Here is a 17441-nt window from a genome sequence, read left to right on the forward strand (position 1 = left end):
CTCAAGGACGGGCTTTTACCGTCCACATTTCATCGTCTCCAACATCACCGGGGAAGAAATGCAGCACTGACCGCGTCGCTGGACGTTCAGTAGTTTTCCCACAGAAGAGTTCAGTTTCTTGCTCTTTCACACTCCATCTGCATCTGTTTCCACAACTCCTGTGATTTTGACTGCAGTGCAGAGGCGACTTGTCCATTTAAACAGACAAAGAAGTGCTAAAAAAAAAGGTCACAACAGTGAAAAACCATTGATTCAATGTTGTGTTTCTGTCTACGTATGTTTGTTTCCTTTAGCTCAGATGAACGGGAGAAGGTTTCACAGGCAGGAGAAGGATGGAGATTTCAACCATATTCTCTTTCTCACCAAGTGATCATCAACTGAATCTTGCATCAGCACATCCTCTGAACTATCAGGAATACTTGCTTTAGTTTGTGTCTTTGGCCGAGAGCACGTGTAATATGTTTAGGACCGTCTCAAATCAGCTTCAATAAGCCTCACTTATTTTTTTTTTTTTTTTTATTGATCTTTTTATAGAAAACAACATACAATGAAAACATGGAAATCTGTAGTCAAACACACGCATTATACATTGTCTCCTTTTTTTTTTTTTTTTTTTTTAAAACACACAAAACCTAACTAAGGAACAGAGTCTCTGTAGCGTTAAATAATAAATAAACAGATGAGCAAGAAATGATCAAAGGAGGAAAGTAATGTATGAGCAAAAATGCATACAAAAAACAAATGCAGTGGTGAATGTAGATGCCCATAAGTGATATCCCATTAACTGGAAATAAATAAAACATAAAAAAAACAAATTAAGGAGATGAAAAGAAAATTAAGGGAGGGGGGGGTCAGTCGGTGGGTAGAGTCTTCAACGCGGTAAAGTGGTCTATGAAAGATTGCCATTTGCGAACGAATTTAGCTGCGTTGCCTTTTAAAGAGTATCTCACCTTCTCCAATTTAAGAAAAAACATAACATCACTAAGCCAAATAGAAATAGACAGGGACTTGGGGGATTTCCATAGAAGTAAGATACGACGTCTTGCTAAAAGGGATGTGAAAGCCAATACTTCTGACTGTGTGGGGCTGATATGTGAGGAGTCAACAGTGAGTCCGAATATTGCTAAGAGAGGGGCCATAACAACTTTTTTACCTAGAACTTTAGACATGATCACAGAATAATCACTCCAAAATTTCTGTAACCTAGGACAGGAGAAAAACATATGACTTAAATTGCATGGAGAACCCTGGCATCTGTCGCATAGGTCTGCAACATTCGGATATATTTCCGATAATCGGGATTTTGATAGGTGGGCTCTATGCCGCACCTTAAATTGAATAAGTTCAAATCTAGCGCAAGGCGTGCTAGAGCGTATGCTACGGATAGCTTTATCCCACAGCTCCCCTGTGAAGTCAAGGCCCAACTCTCGTCCCCAACCCTCCCGAGCTTTATCTACAGAATGATCATCAAATGTCATACACAGTGCATATATCTTAGATATCAGAGATTTTTGACTGAGTTTCATTGTTAGAAGATCATCCCACGGTTGGTTAGCAGGAAGGGAAGGGAAGCATGGAAACAGAGCAGAGGCGCAGTGTCGAAGCTGGAAGTAGCGAAACAAATGGGAGGCAGGCAAATTGAACTTTGACCTCAGATCTGAAAATGTGGAAAAGATACCATCCTTATATAGATCCCTGAAGTGCTTAATGCCCCGGTTGTACCAAATCATAAAAGTGGTGTCTATTAGTGATGGAGGGAACAGATGATTCTTAGTAACAGGTGTATAGATGGATGGAGAAGCAAATTTAAAGTGGCGCCTAAACTGTGACCAAATCTTAAGGGAGGAAAGCACCACAGGGCTATTTGTAAACTTAGAGGGATTCAATGGTAAAGAGGAGGAGAGTAGGGCCGTTACAGAGGATGAAGAGAGTGACTGAGCCTCCAATCTGCACCATAATAACTCAGGAGACTGAAGCCAATAAATTAGTTTGTGAATATGCGCTGACCAATAGTAAAGCATAAAGTTTGGTAGTGCTAGACCCCCATTAAATTTAAATTTTTGGAGAAGCGAATACCTCACTCTGGGTGTCTTACCGGCCCATAAAAAGTTGGAAACAATTTGGTCAAGTGATTTAAAAAAAGATTTTGGTAGAAATAAAGGAGTGCATTGGAACAAAAAAAGAAATTTAGGCAATACAGTCATTTTCACTGTGTTAATTCTTCCTATCAGCGACAGTGGTAGGGAGTTCCACCTCTGTAAGTCCGCCTTCACTCGAGTTACCAGTGAGGAAAAATTAGCGGTGAAAAGAGAGGGCAGAGTGCGGGTCACATTAATCCCTAAGTATCTAAAGCCCGACGGGCTGAGTTTAAAGGGGATATCAGATTGTTTGAGTTGTAAAGCAGAGGAGTTTATGGGGAAGCATTCACACTTGTGAAGATTGACCTTATAGCCGGAGAAGGATCCATAATTCTTCAACAGAGATAATATTGGTGCGATGCTGGTTAAAGGGTAAGATACATATAAAAGGAGGTCGTCTGCATAAAGTGACAATTTAAGTTCCACATTGGACCTAGAGACTCCGCGAAATAGAGGAAGAGTTCTTAAAGCAATTGAAAGTGGTTCGACGGATAGAGCGAATAGCAAAGGGGAGAGAGGGCAGCCCTGTCTCGTGCCACGTGATAATGTAAAATAAGTGGAGTAGTTGTCATTGGTGTGAATGCTGGCCTGAGGGGAAGTGTAAAGAAGTCTAATCCACGATATAAACCTGTGTCCAAATCCGAATTTATGAAGTGTTGCAAAAAGATAGTTAAATTCGACATGATCAAAAGCTTTCTCAGCATCAATTGCGATAACAACTTCAGGGAGTGGAGAAGAATCTTTAGAGAGAATCACATTAAGAAGTGTACGAACATTATAGAAGAGCTGACGTCCCTTGATGAAACCATTCTGCTCCTCAGATATGATGCTAGGAAGGATCTTATCAAGACGAATTGCTAGTGCTTTGGCTAAAATTTTGACATCTACATTCAGTAAGGACAAGGGCCTATAAGAAGTGCATGATTCAGGGTCCTTGTCCTTCTTCAAAAGGAGGGCAATAGACGCCTGCATTAAAGAGGGAGGCAATGAGCCATGATCAAGGGACTCATTGTACATTGAAAGTAAAAGGGGGGCTAATTTGTCTTTGAATTTTTTGAAAAACTCAGCTCCGAACCCATCGGGACCAGGGGCCTTGTTGCTTTGCGTAGCTTCAATGGCGGCGGCAATTTCTTGCAAGCTGAAAGGAGCATCGAGGCCATTAGCCACATCCAAATTAATAGTAGGGACAGTGATATTATCAAGAAAGGAGGTCATTTCTGCTGTGTCAAGTGGAGATTCTGACTCATAGAGAGAGGAGTAGTATGATTTAAAAATTGTGTTGATGGCGATTGGATCGGTGGTAAGTGTGCCATTAGAATCTCTAATGCTGGGAATCAGTCTCGACGTTGCTTGCCTTTTTAATTGGTGAGCCAATAACCTGCTTGGTTTATCGCCGTGTTCATAATAGTTGGCATGAGCGCGTAATAGGAGCCGTTCAGAATCAGCTGTCGCTATAAGATCGAATTTTGACTGCAAATCAAGCCGTTGTTTCAGTAAACTCGGACTCGGGTTAACTGAGTTTAGTCTGTCTGTGTCCTGAATTTTAGATGTGAGCTCCTGTAATTTAGCCCTGCGGATTTTACTGGCGTATGCTGAATAAGAAATAATCTGTCCTCGCAAATATGCTTTGAGTGATTCCCATACTAGCGAAAAACTGGTAGAATCTGTTTTGTTTAATGCAATGAAATCATCTATTGAAGCAGATATAGAGACATTAAATGCATCGTCGGATAAAAGCAATGGATTAAACCTCCAGGGAGAAGAAAAACGGGGGCGCTCAGACCATGTTATATTCAAAGTTAGAGGGGCGTGATCCGAAATAACAATTGGGTGGTATACGACAGAAGTAACTTTGGGGAGAAGAGAGCCATCAACAAAAAAATAGTCAATACGTGAATATGACTGATGTACTTGTGAAAAAAAAGAGAATTCCTTATCTCCAGGATGTGAGACCCTCCACGGATCAACAAGCCCGTTCTTGACTGTAAAATCGGTAATAGATTTTGACATAGAGGATTGAGTCAAAGTACGAGGATTCGAACGGTCCAAAGAAGGATTAATAACACAATTCAGATCACCGCCCAGTATTGTAATATGCGTATTTAAGAAAGGGAGGTTGCCAAACAGCCTATCCGTAAAATTGGGGTCATCAAAATTAGGGGCATATATATTCACCAACAATACAGGGTTACAGTATAGAGTGCCCGCAACAATAAGATATCTACCATTCTTATCGGATATTGTCCTGGAGACGGAGAAATTGACTCTTTTGTTGATCAAAATTGCTACTCCTCTAGACCTAGAATCAAAATTTGAATGAAAAATATCACCCACCCAAGCTCGTTTGAGTCTGAAATGATCTTTATTTCGCAAATGAGTTTCCTGAAGGAAAGCTATGTCAATGTCCAAGCGTTTCAAATGTGAAAAAATCTTTGATCGCTTAATTGGATTATTCACACCTTTCACATTCCAGCTAGTGAATGTAATGTTTGATCCAGTATCAGGCTTGCGCAGATTACGATCGTTCATAGGCATTCTCTGAGAGAAAATAAGACCGACTCACCCACCACCAGAGGAGATATAAGGAAAAGAGGTAAAAGGGAAAACCAAAACAAACAAAACTCAGGAGTATATACATACCTACAGAGACAAAAAGCCAACATCCCATAACCCCCGCCCACCCACCCAGCGCACATTAGATGATCCCATCCCCAAACGATGGAAACAGCCGTGCTGGCTTCAAAGGAAGCCATTCTCGAAAAGAGATGCTTTCGACTATAAAGCTAAATACAAAAACAAAAACAAAATTAGCTCCTGCAGAGTTAAACCCTTAAAAAAAAAATGAAAAAAAAAATATGAGGCATATGAAACCATCAATCTAAGCCATTCTGACGATCGCTGTCTTGTCAGGGTAACAACAAACGTAAATTAGGGAGATCTTTGGCCTATAGAACAATAATATATACATATATGCACTCACACACCCACACAGACACGCACACACATGCACACAATTTAAGCAAAGACAGGGGTGCGTGCATATTTTCTTATCAAGGCATCATACCAGAGAAATGATTAGGCCATCAATTTAAAACAGTGTTGTTCCCATTGATAGTTAGAAGAGAAAAGAAAAAAAAAAAAAAAATAAATAAAAAATAAAAAATAAAAAATAAAAAATTACGACATAAAGTCCCATTTTCTGAATTGACTCAGTCACTCACCCCGGGCCAGAGTCCCGCACGGACATCAAGCTGGATAAGTCGTCCCAGAAAACTAGCTGGTAGTCACTTTTTTTATTTTCCTGATGAATGCCAGGGCTTCATCTGGCGACGTGAAGTCACGTTGCTGGCCGTCATGGGTTACGCGCAGCCGGGCGGGATACAGCAATCCATACCGGACTCCTTCAATCTCCCGCAGCTGACGGCGCACGTCATTAAAGGCAGCGCGCGCCCGCGCTGTCTTGGCTGTGTGATCCGGGAACACGGAGATGCTCATACCCCGGACTTTGATCTGCTGCCGCTCTCTCGCCTTTCTCAGGATGTCAGCGCAGTCGGTGTAATAATGCAGCCTGGCCACTATTGCGCGGGGCCGCTCCCCGGGCTTCGGTCTCGGCATGAGGGTGCGGTGGGCTCTGTCCACCACCGGCTCAGCGTCGAGGGAGAAGGCTTCCGCCAATAGCCTGGAAACACCGGCTGCAGATGAAGAGTCAGGATCCTCCTCCGGGACGCCAATAATCCGTACGTTCTGCCGACGAGACCTTGACTCCAAATCCTCGCATCTGTCCTCCAGCCTCACATATTCTTTCGACAAGTGATCCACTTTTTTCTGGAGAGCAACGATGTCGTCTGAGCAGCTTGAGACGGACAGCTCCATCCCAGCGACCGTGGTCGCGAGACCCGCGACGTCCGCCTTCATGGAGGAAATACTGCCAGAAAGATCGGCTTTAAGAGAAAGCAGCTCGGACTTAATGGACGTTAAATTATCGGTAAGTGCTGCCTGAAGCTCTGACCGAAATATAGCTGCAACATCATTGCGGAGAGCGGAGAGGAGTTCGGTTTTAAGCCGGCTGAACTCCGCAGCTGGAACCTGCGCAGCGCAGGTGCTCTCCGGAGGAGGGGAATCACTGCGGGGCGAGGAGACGGCATGAGCAGCAGGCCGCGGGTTAGCTGGAGGGTTATTCCCCGCTTTGAAGGACTTTGGAGGCATTTCCGTGGTAAGTTGTCGAAGTAACCGCGTTGAAAATAATTTAGTTAAAACCAAAGCCGTGGGAGTGATGCAAAAAGTGCCTATAAATGTTGAATTAAAATTAACTCTGCAGGAGCTCCGCTAATCACGTCTCACCCCATGTACAGCTAAGCCGGAAGCCCCAATAAGCCTCACTTATCTTGCAAAAAAATTAAAATGCTATACTGCTGCAAAGTACTGCAGCCCAAGCTGTATAAATGCATGTAAAGTTCCATATTGGGAAAGTGTGATGGCGTTCCACATGTCAGGCTGCAGCTCATGATTATTGTCCCTAAGCTTTGGATTATTTTCTTCGCTCACTGATTCCAAAACTTTCTCTTTAAGCTCATCGCAATGTGTCCAAACAAACCGGAGAAAAAGTGTTGAGAGAACTGGCACCAAAATGAAAAGGTGGAACTGGCTAACGGCGGCATTTATATCTGACAAAGGTGAAATAAGACCAAATATTTCAGCTTTACATGAGCTGTAATCTTTGAACTTTTATTTATTGACGTGACTGACATTTATTGAACTTTACAGATTATCAGACTTAGTTCATATTTAAAAGGAGAGGAAACCAGAAACCTCAAGACTTGTTGATTGGGTAATGTATTGCGTTACGCATCGCGTCACTTCCTGGTGTTGCGGTCTGTTGCTGTTGCACGGCATTGCAGGCTCTGATCTCTCCAGACTTTTTTGTCTAAACTTAGATTGTTTTCTTGTAAAATAATACTATATCTGGTAAATTTCTGTCTTTATTTCAACACTCGAACATTTTTCTCTTCCGTAACTTTCATTGTCACCAATCACTGATACATTTTCTGTCTGTTAGCCTCTGTTAGCTTCTTAGCATGGCCTCCTCTTCTCCCACCGTTTCACCTCTTTGCTGCTCAGTGTGTGAAATGTTTAGCTATTCCTCTGCCTCCTTTAGTGAAAATGGTAAGTGCTTGAAGTGTAGTTTATTTGCAGAATTGGAGGCGAGGCTCAGTCAGTTAGAGGTCCGGTTCCACCAACTTGACCATAGTCCGATAGACTCGTCAGCTAACCAGGCTAAGTTACCGGTGGACTGGCCTGTAGTAGCTGCTGTTAGCTGCTCCCCTGCAGCTCCCGAGCAGCCGGCCAGGCAGGGCCGGTGGGTGACGGTTTGGAGGAAGCGTAGTCCTAAAGGGCGCACGGAACCCAACCACTCGCTTCACGACTCTAACCGTTTTTCCCCACTCAGCGACACACCCGCTGAGAAATCGACCCTGATGATTGGCGACTCCATAGTCAGGCATGTGAGGCCGACTCCAGCGACCATAGTTAGGTGCAAATTTGAGGCTGCTGGCAAAGAGTAATCGTAAATTTGGTAAAGTTATCTTACATGTCGGTGCTAATGACTCCCGTCTACGCCAGTCGGAAGTCACTAAAATTAATATTGTTTCGGTGTGTAACTACGCCAAAAGCATGTCGGACTCCGTAGGTTTCTCTGGTCCCCTCCCCAATCTGACCAGCAATGAGATGTTAAGCCGCATGCTCTCGCTCCGCCGCTGGCTGTCGCGGTGGTGTTCAGAAAACGACGTGGCCTTCATTGACAATTGGGAGACGTTCTGGGGAAAGCCTGGTCTGATTAGAAGAGACGGCATTCACACCACCCGCGGTGGTGCAGCTCTTGTCTCTAGTAATTTGGCCTGTTTTATTGGACCCTCCCCCTGACAATGCAGGGTCCAGGCCAAGATGCAGAGCTGCAGTTTAAGACACTTCTCTGCTGCTTCTCGAGGACCAACGCCTGCCAATAAAACCGTAGGATTGCATTATGTAATTGGCGACTCTAACCAGGTGCCTAGCAAAATAGAAGTGGTTGCAGTTCCCCGCCCTCCAAAAGTTCACCAGGTGCGGCGTTATAGAGGCGTTAACCAAAATAACCTTGTAAAAATTAAAACCAATGCGTATTTGGTACCAATAAGAGACCGAAAAATTAGATGCGGACTACTAAATATACGATCGTTAAGCTCCAAGTCTCTGTTAGTAAACTATATAATTACAGAGAGCAGGAGTGATATTTCCTGTTTAACAGAAACATGGCTTCAGGAGAAAGACTATGTTAGTTTGAATGAATCGACTCCGCCCGGCTACTTTAATCATCATAGTCCTAGAAGCACGGGCCGAGGCGGAGGAGTCGCAGCAATTTATAACTCCAGTCTCCAAACAAAAACTGAACCTAAGTCCAATTATAATACACTTGAAAGCCTTACGCTTAGTCGGAAATTCCTGAGCTGGAAATCAGAAAAGCCAGTTGTGTTAGTGGTAGTGTACCGGCCCCCTGCCGATGCTTATCTAGAGTTTCTGTCTGAATTTTCAGAATTCCTATCTGGATTATTGATCGGTACAGATAAATTCATCATAGTGGTTGACTTTAATATTCATATGGATGTTGAAAGCGATAATCTTAAATTAGCTTTCAATTCTCTTCAAGAATCGATGGGTGTCTCACAAAAAGTGGACAAACCGACGCACTGTTTTAATCATACCCTGGATCTCTTTCTCACCTACGGTGTTGAAATTGATGATCTGTTGGTGTCACCTGTAAACTCCCTTTTAACCGACCATTATTTAATATCGTTTGAATTTAATATTGTCAATGTTGAAGTGCAAAATAGGAGGTATTATTTTAGCAGGTGTTTGTCCGATGAAGCTTTTGCTAAATTTAAGGAGGCCATTGCTCATCTTACGACAGTGGAAAATAGTGAAGTAGTCGAGGCCAGTGACCTGGGTTCTACCTCTGATGTTGATTTCCTTGCTAGTAACACTGCTGATCTCTTGCATTCAGATTTAGATGAAGTTGCTACTTTGAAAAGGAGGGTTTTTAACCATAGGAGCTTAACTCCCTGGTATCATTCAGGTATCCGAATGTTGAAACAAAACGTGCATAAAATGGAAAGGAAGTGGTACTCTTGTAAGTCTGTAGACTCCTATCATGAATGGAAAGATATTCTACTAGTATATAAAAAAGCCATTCGCAAAGCCAGAACAGCTTATTATTCATTGTTGATAGAGGATAACAAAAGTAACCTACGTTTTCTGTTCAGCACTGTAGCCAGGCTGACAAAGAGTCACAACTCTGTTGAGCCGTGCATTCCTGCAGCTCTCAGTAGTGAAGACTTTATGAGCTTCTTTAACAGTAAAATCACGAGAATTAGAGAAGAAATCAACCAGCCGGTTGTGGGCGTTTCTTCAGCTTTAGCGACTTCCCTAGGCTCTGACTTGACTCTAGACTGTTTCGATCCTATAGACCTCCCTGAGCTGACCTCACTCGTCAATAGAGCTAAGTCAACCACATGTATGTTAGACCCCATCCCGACTCCACTACTCAAAAATGTTTTTTCTCTTATTGGTGCGACAATACTGGACCATATCAACTTATCCCTAAACTTAGGATATGTACCACAGGTTTTCAAAGTTGCAGTAATTAAACCTTTACTTAAAAAACCTTCTCTTGACCCAGATGTCTTAGCTAATTATAGACCAATTTCCAACCTTCCATTTGTATCTAAAATTCTGGAAAAGGTAGTTTTACGCCAGTTATGTGACAATTTGTATGGAAATGATCTGTTTGAAGATTTTCAGTCAGGGTTCAGAATCCATCATAGCACAGAGACAGCACTGGTTACGATGAGAGCCAGGACCAGAAGATTTTTGGTAGACGTTCATAAGGACTACATTTGCAGGAAAGTTAGGAAGTTTTGTGAAAGGCTGAACTGTGCTAATAAACACTTCTGACCAGCAAATACTTTTAGGGTCTCTAAATGCTTTTGTAGCTCATTTCCGTAGATGTATTTACTCCTTTGTTATTAACTCTACCATTGCATAAACTTTGAGTTGACCGTTAGAAGAAGAAAGATAGATGTCATGTTCAGACATGTGTCTTGTGTCTATGTAATGTCAAATGCAAAATCCCATGTGACTTTCGGTGTTTTCCGTCCTTAAATCCCAAAGAAAATAGCTTTGAATCCCACTGCACCGCTTTTAATAAGTTCTCCAAACGAAAACAAATACTGTAATCATTTGTTTCATCTGCTGAATCGTGTGATTTTGCATGTTTTTCTGCCCATTATTTGCAGCAGAAACTCTGTGTTGGTGGTCTTGTCAGTGGATCCTGTTTATTTTTGCCTCCCAGTTCCTTTCCCTCTTTCTGCCATTCGGTAACTCGTTCCTCATGCCATTCCTGCTCCTGTCTGCGAGTCTTTGTCAGCCTTCTTTTCCTCTTAAAACACTTTCCTTTCTGAGCACTACTGAGCACCAGTGCCGCCGTGTCTCATCCCAACCTCACAGGAGTAACACAGGAATATAAATCAGCGGGTCACTCCTCAGCTGCACTGTCATCAGACACGAGAGCATGACAGAGCAGAGCAGGGAAACCATGAACTTGAGCTCCAATATCTGATGAGCATGTGCTGTGTGTTTGAAGAGGAAACAATCCAATCACATTGATCATATTTGAAGTTAAAAATTGTCCCTAGGGTGATTATTTAGAGCAGTCCATCGGGCAAGTAAAGAGGTGTTCGGTGTCCACATGACCTCGGCATTCTGCTGACTGCCCAAGATGTCAGGCGTGTTTCGACAAGCCAAAATGTTGAATCAGGTCTCTGCTCACGGATCCATGCTGACCTGCAACTCAACACTGCAGACAGGACATCCGACGGTGTCAGGCAGATGCCAGCTGAGGAGCGTCCTGGCCAGTGTGTGATTGCCCTTTCTGGCATTCCTGGAATAACATGGGAATAACTCATAGCTCAGAATTAAACTCTCAAAAGTCTTCACCTGTCATGGAGGGTGACGGTGGCTCAAAAAAAGAGACAGCTTGAACACTTTCACTTTGGGTTGTCAGGCTGACAGCAGCATGTCAGAGTGCACTCCTCTCTATCTGGGTCAGGTGAGCCTAGTTCAGGTGCCGTATCGCCTATTGTGATGCCATTTCTGGAGTGAAAGGAAAAAGTCACCAAGATGGAGATTTCCCAGGCTAAAATGCAACAGATATTAACTGGATTCACATACTTCCTGCTCTTATTTTTGAAAATAAAACATACAATATTTGCCTTTTTAACATGTTAATGATCATATTTACATTTGTTTATATGCAGCTAACAGCCCTGCTACAGCATTTTGATCAGAACGAGGTCTGGACCTTGACGAGGCTTTTACGTTTCCTTGATTATTTCATTCTGTTCAGCCGTGCAATGACTCAACTACGGACACCAGTGGAAGATGGTCAAATTGGGTCCAGCGTGCATTACAAAGTTTAATTTACTCTTCAGTCGTCAGTCTGCTGTCCGTGTTGCCTCTTGTCCTACTGACTGGCTAGTTAATGTTTCACATGCTAATTAAATTAGTCACATGTGGCAAAATCTTACAAAAAGATGAAGTGATTTTTGTTGGGAATGGGCAGAACAAACAAGTCTGGGAAGCTGGCTGGAACATGACGACCCTATCTCAATCACAGTTAGCCATTTTAGCTTGGCTGACTTAGCTTATGCTAAAATATGATGCAAAATAATATAACTTAACAATTACTTCTAATCAAATCTGCCCAAGCATTCTTGTGCTGTCAGAGCTGAAACGGGGAGCTCATCTGGTCACTTGATCTGCTGCGGCCAACATTGCAGGCTCTTTGCAGGCTCTTTGCAGGCTCTTTGCAGGCTCTTTGCAGGCTCATTGCAGGCTCATTGCAGGTTCGTTGCAGGCTCTTTGCCGGCTCTTCGCAGGCTCATTGACTGCGGGTTCCAGCGGACGTCCCATCGGAACGCTCCGAAGATCATCCATCCTGCCCCAGTTCTTTCAGCCAATCCATGCCGGATGAACTCTGGAGCTGCTGTTCCAATGATCAGAAAGGACTGTTGGGTTCAGCCAATGCTCGGTTAGCTGTCTCCTCCCAGCTAAACTTCCTCCTGGGACCCACAGCCAGCCACTATGGCTTGTTAGGAGAATTATAGTGTATTCTCTAACTATGCTCTTTAAAGTCTTGGTTCACAGCCAGAATTAAATCTGTAATGATGGATATGATGAACCATCCAACATTATCCATGCAAAATCAAAATATCAATTGGACATCAATATGTGTAATCATCACCATACATATTATCTTGCTTTTAGAACCTACTTTTGATTAAGGGTACACATCTTTTTTCATTTAATTTTCTAGTTTAACCCAGAAATACAAATGGGACATTTTTTCTACGCGGGGTACACACATAGAGATTATCGGGCTGTTTTTGACCTGATTTCCCCTTCCCGACCAAGTCCTGATGATCCTACGTCTTATAAGATTATGCTATCAGACTATCCTGTGGTCAGAGGTGTGTTAAGAGTGAATTTGTCCTGATAATCAGCTCCAAAACGGGCCGAGCGACAATCACAAGTCTTAAACTGTTTCAATGTTTACAACAAAAACTCTTCATTTGTGGGCACAAGGATTGTGATGTGGAACAGAACGTAGCCAATCAGGAGAGCCGGCTGGAGGAGATAATACTAAGGAATGGCATGGACACAACTGAACGTGCACGCTGTCTTTCTTGATGTCGCCACATTTGTTTAGGCTAATGGCACCTGCCATTAGCGAGTTTGAAACAACTCACCTCGAGCCCGCTCACCAGACTATAAAGTCTGTGTTCACGCGTCACCGAGATTATTTTCATAGTCTTTCCTTTTTTTCCCAACAGTCCCAAAACCACCCCCATTCCCTCGTCTTGTACGTCCTCTTCCATCGCGTGGTGTTTTCTGGTTGTTAGGGCTGTTGCTATGTTTCTTCCTCTTGGTTTTTCTTAGATCCAGTTGGATCACGGGAGAGTTCTGGCTCATCGGGCCAGATTTGTGACGGGGACAGAACCGTGGTGTGTGCCGTGTGCTGTGCCCAGATTATCGGAGCACAGCACACAGTGCGATAAATGCCGGACTTTCTATCTTTATGCGTGCTAGCTCCTGGATCCAAACTAAATCACCTCACCAGACTTTATGATATCAGCAAACAGGAAATTGTCATCCAGTTAATGGATGTAACCAAACGGTAAAATGTTTATTTTGCTGCAGTTAGACATTTTAACATAGACCTCAAAGGAGATGGACTCATTTTTGGAGCCAGCCCCATGTGGTCAGTGGTGGAATTGCGATTTGCCTATTTCCTGGTTGGCCTGGACCCCCAGCTCCAATGTTGGCGCTGAGCAGCTCTTGTTTTTCCATTGAGTGGATCTGCATTTTGGTAGCTTTTGTTGTTGTTGCTGTATGTTGTGTAATATACCATGTGTCTATCTAATAACACTTTGTTAATCCCTGAAGTTAAAATTTACCAATGATGATGACAATTGACCTATGATGATGAAAGTCTTGATTTAGAAAACTGTTGAAGTATTTTCTCTGACAGTCCTGAACCTAACCTGTTGGGGGTCCGGTGTATGATGACATCCTACAATGGCACAGCTTTCTCCACCTGCTGTTCACCTTGCACCAACTTTCCAAACAGTATTGCAAGCGTTAAATTTAAATACGCAAAAGATTTAAAAAACACTACCTCAATTTCATCTTTTAAGGAGTATTTATATGTATGGGTATACACAGTACTCAAGTTGTAAAAAAAAATCAGGGGGGATGGTGGATTTCATCATATGGGGACAGATAATTTGTGCTGATTACAAATAATATAATATATTACAAATAATAGCAGTGACCAAAACACCTGCAGAAATACTGCAGGAATGACATAGCAGCAGTTAAATGCAGCCTTCTGTAAGCTTTAAATATCCACTGGACTTACATCAAATACATCAAAACACAACAATAAAAAACACTTTTCTGAACTTATCAATATGACTATGACTACTATGAAGTAAAATGGATCACTGCAAAAACTCAAAATCTTAACATGAATATTTGTCTTATTTCTAGTTAAAATGTCTCATTTTAGTAAAACAATCTCATTACGCTTAAAACAAAACTCATCACTGGAAAAAACAACAATTTTCACCTGTTTCAAGTAGATTTTCACTTAAAATAAGTAGAAAAATCTGCCAGTGGAACAAGATTTTTTTTGCTTGTAATGAGAAGATAAATCTTGTTCCACTGGCAGATTTTTCTACTTATTTCAAGTGAAAATTTACTCGAAACAGGTGAAAATGGTCAAATAAGTTATTTTTCTGGTGTTATTTTTCTGGTGATGACTCTAAATGTTGAAATAGCAGTAAAACCACATTCATTGATGAAATGACATAAGGGATGGAAAGGGGGGATGGCAGTTTTACAGGGGGGGATGATTTGGACCGTTTTTATTTCAGGGGGGGATGCCATCCCCCCCTCATCCCCCCTCAACTCCAGTACTGGGTATACATTTATAAGTATATTTATAAGCATAAGTATAAATTAATAAGGTATTTCTCCCATAGGGGAGTTTTTACCTGCCATTGTTTATGTAATAATTGCTCGGGGGTTTATGTTCTGGGTCTCTGGAAAGATCCTAGAGACAACTTCTGTTGTAATAGACGCTATATAAATACAATTTAATTTACATTTTCCACAGCGAGAAGGAGGTTCAATTCAAACACATATGACATGCATATTGTTGCATTTGACCAGCAAAAGGCCCCACAATGGGCAGCCCAGATCTTAGTAGAGTCTGTACATCAAGTGAAACTTGTTCTGGCGTCATAATAACACAGTCACGACTTGTGTGCGCGACTGTGTGTGTGTGTGTGTGTGTGTGTGTGTGTAGTGTGTGACTGAGTGTTGTGAGTGTGGGATTGAAAGAGATCCTTGTTTGGGTGAGTGGGTGGGTTTGTGTCGTGGATAGTGTAGGTTTGAGTGTGTGAGAAGGAGAGCGCTGCTCGGGGAGGGGGAGACGGAGCGACCGCCTCGCACATCTGGCTCTATCCGCAACACGCACGAGTTCTGCTGAAGCATTTCTGCACCTCGGCCCTACACACACTCCTGTTAGGGAGGGCAGAAATGCTGGATCGGTGAAATCGAGGGGGATCTATCTACCGTGCAGGTCGGGACGGTGCCAGTAATAAGCCGCTGGTGCAGGAGTCAGGAGTCGGGACGGTGACGCAGCGCCGGCCGGGCCAGCGCTCCGCTCCGCGGCCAGGTGGAGGAGACGGGGACGACCACACCGCTGCGGCAGAAACACGCACCCCTGCCGGGCCCGGGGGGGCTGATCACAGAGGAATTACGCACCGAGGGAGGAAACCAGGGCTGCTTTTAGTACGGGGGGGAATATGCGACCGGCGGCAGCGCAATGACAAGCCAGAGAAAGTCTGCCAACAAGCTTCAGCTGCGGCGCTCGATCAGCGAGCAGCTGCGGGAGTCCACGTCCAAGGCTTGGGATCTGCTGTGGAGAAATGTCCGGGAGAGAAGACTCGCAGGTACACAGGGTACACACACACAAAAAAAAATCAATTAAACATACCCTTACAGTCTCGATGTATAGGCTTACGCGCGGTTTAATACATGTCTGAAACGAAAGTAACGAACTGTCTGCTATGCATCCTGTTTTTTGGTGTTCCTCTATTTTGAAAATGACTTCTTATACTGTATGGTCAAATATATGTCTGGCTGTGTGCTGGAGGTTCCCCCCCAAAAAATGCTTAGATCACTGTATATAAAGAAAAGTTAATCTGCCTGTGCTGCATGCAGGCTGGTGCGCTCCTGGCGTCATGCGCAATAACGCGCTCCGCGATTATTTTGGGAAGGTCATTGTCAAATTTAGTGCTCAAAACAGCACAGGCATGTGCTGTCGCAAAGGGGTAGACCACGGGGTTCAGATGCCAGTCATTCAGTGTTATGTTGTTCCAAACCCCGGAGTGCAGTTGACTTTCTCATTCTCTGTATTTAGGAGGCTGGATGGATGAATATATCTGGGTCGTGTGGATGTTCCGTCCCTGCAGCACATACTTGTGTGTTCGTGTAAATACTGGGTCTAGTCCGCAGGGTCAGTCAGTCTCCCCCGGCTCTGTGTTTCCAGCGGCCTGGCTGGATGCGCTAAAGGCTCAGCTGTGCGTCAGGGAGGGAGAAGGAAAGAGCAGGAAAAGTGGGAGCAGGGGAGAGGGAGCTGCAGCTGTCGCCCTGGTTAATGTAATTACAGAGATGTATGTACAGCACTCACACAAATGAGACGACAAACATCCACAAACGGGCCCACACCACGATATTTGCTGGGCCTGGAGTAGCAGGATCACTCTGAAGATCATTTGTAAAGATTGCTTGAATGATTCTTATTATTAGTAAGGTGATCAAATTTGTCTAAAGGGACATTAAAGTGTATAAATAAGATAAACTAGATAGAAGAAATATCAGTCAAATAGAGGCAAGGCAAGTTTATTTGTAAAGCACAATTCAACACAAGGTAATTCAAAGTGTTTTACATCAACATTAAAAGCGGCAAGACACAATTAAAACATAAATAACAAATAAAATGAAATAAAATGATAAGAAAAGAGGTAAAATAATAAAAAGCACAAGTTGTTAAAAAGTAAGGGCAGTAGAGTACAGCAGGTACATCTCATTCTTACAATGGCAAGAATTACGTTTCTATACGGTCAAAACATACAAAGACCGGGACAAATACAGTATTATGAAAGTAATCTGTAACAATTCATAGGGTGAATTAAACCAATTTGACAATTCTATGCCACAATGCCTGTTTCCAGGTCTTATTTCACGCAACTATGTTTCTATACGGTCAAAACATACAAAGACCGGGTCAAATACAGCATTAGAAAGTAACCTGTGCCGATTCGTGCGGTGAATCAAACCGCAAAATAGAGCAACATAGGACACCTGCTGCCCCAGTAATCCTCTTTTCCCCTCATATTTCACTCCTCCAGCCTAAGCCCAAAACCCAGAACCCCCCCCCCCATACACACACACACACACACACACACACACACACACACACACACACACACACACACACACACACACACACACACACACACACACACACACACACACACACAGACACACACACACACACACACACTGTTTAACCCATCAGCTCACAGGCCACACAGTTCACATCTGCCTGGATCAGATCTGGAGATGGGGAATCCTTAAAATTCA

Source organism: Cololabis saira, chromosome 14 (assembly GCF_033807715.1).
Source record: "Cololabis saira isolate AMF1-May2022 chromosome 14, fColSai1.1, whole genome shotgun sequence".
In the NCBI taxonomy this organism is placed as follows: domain Eukaryota; kingdom Metazoa; phylum Chordata; class Actinopteri; order Beloniformes; family Belonidae; genus Cololabis; species Cololabis saira.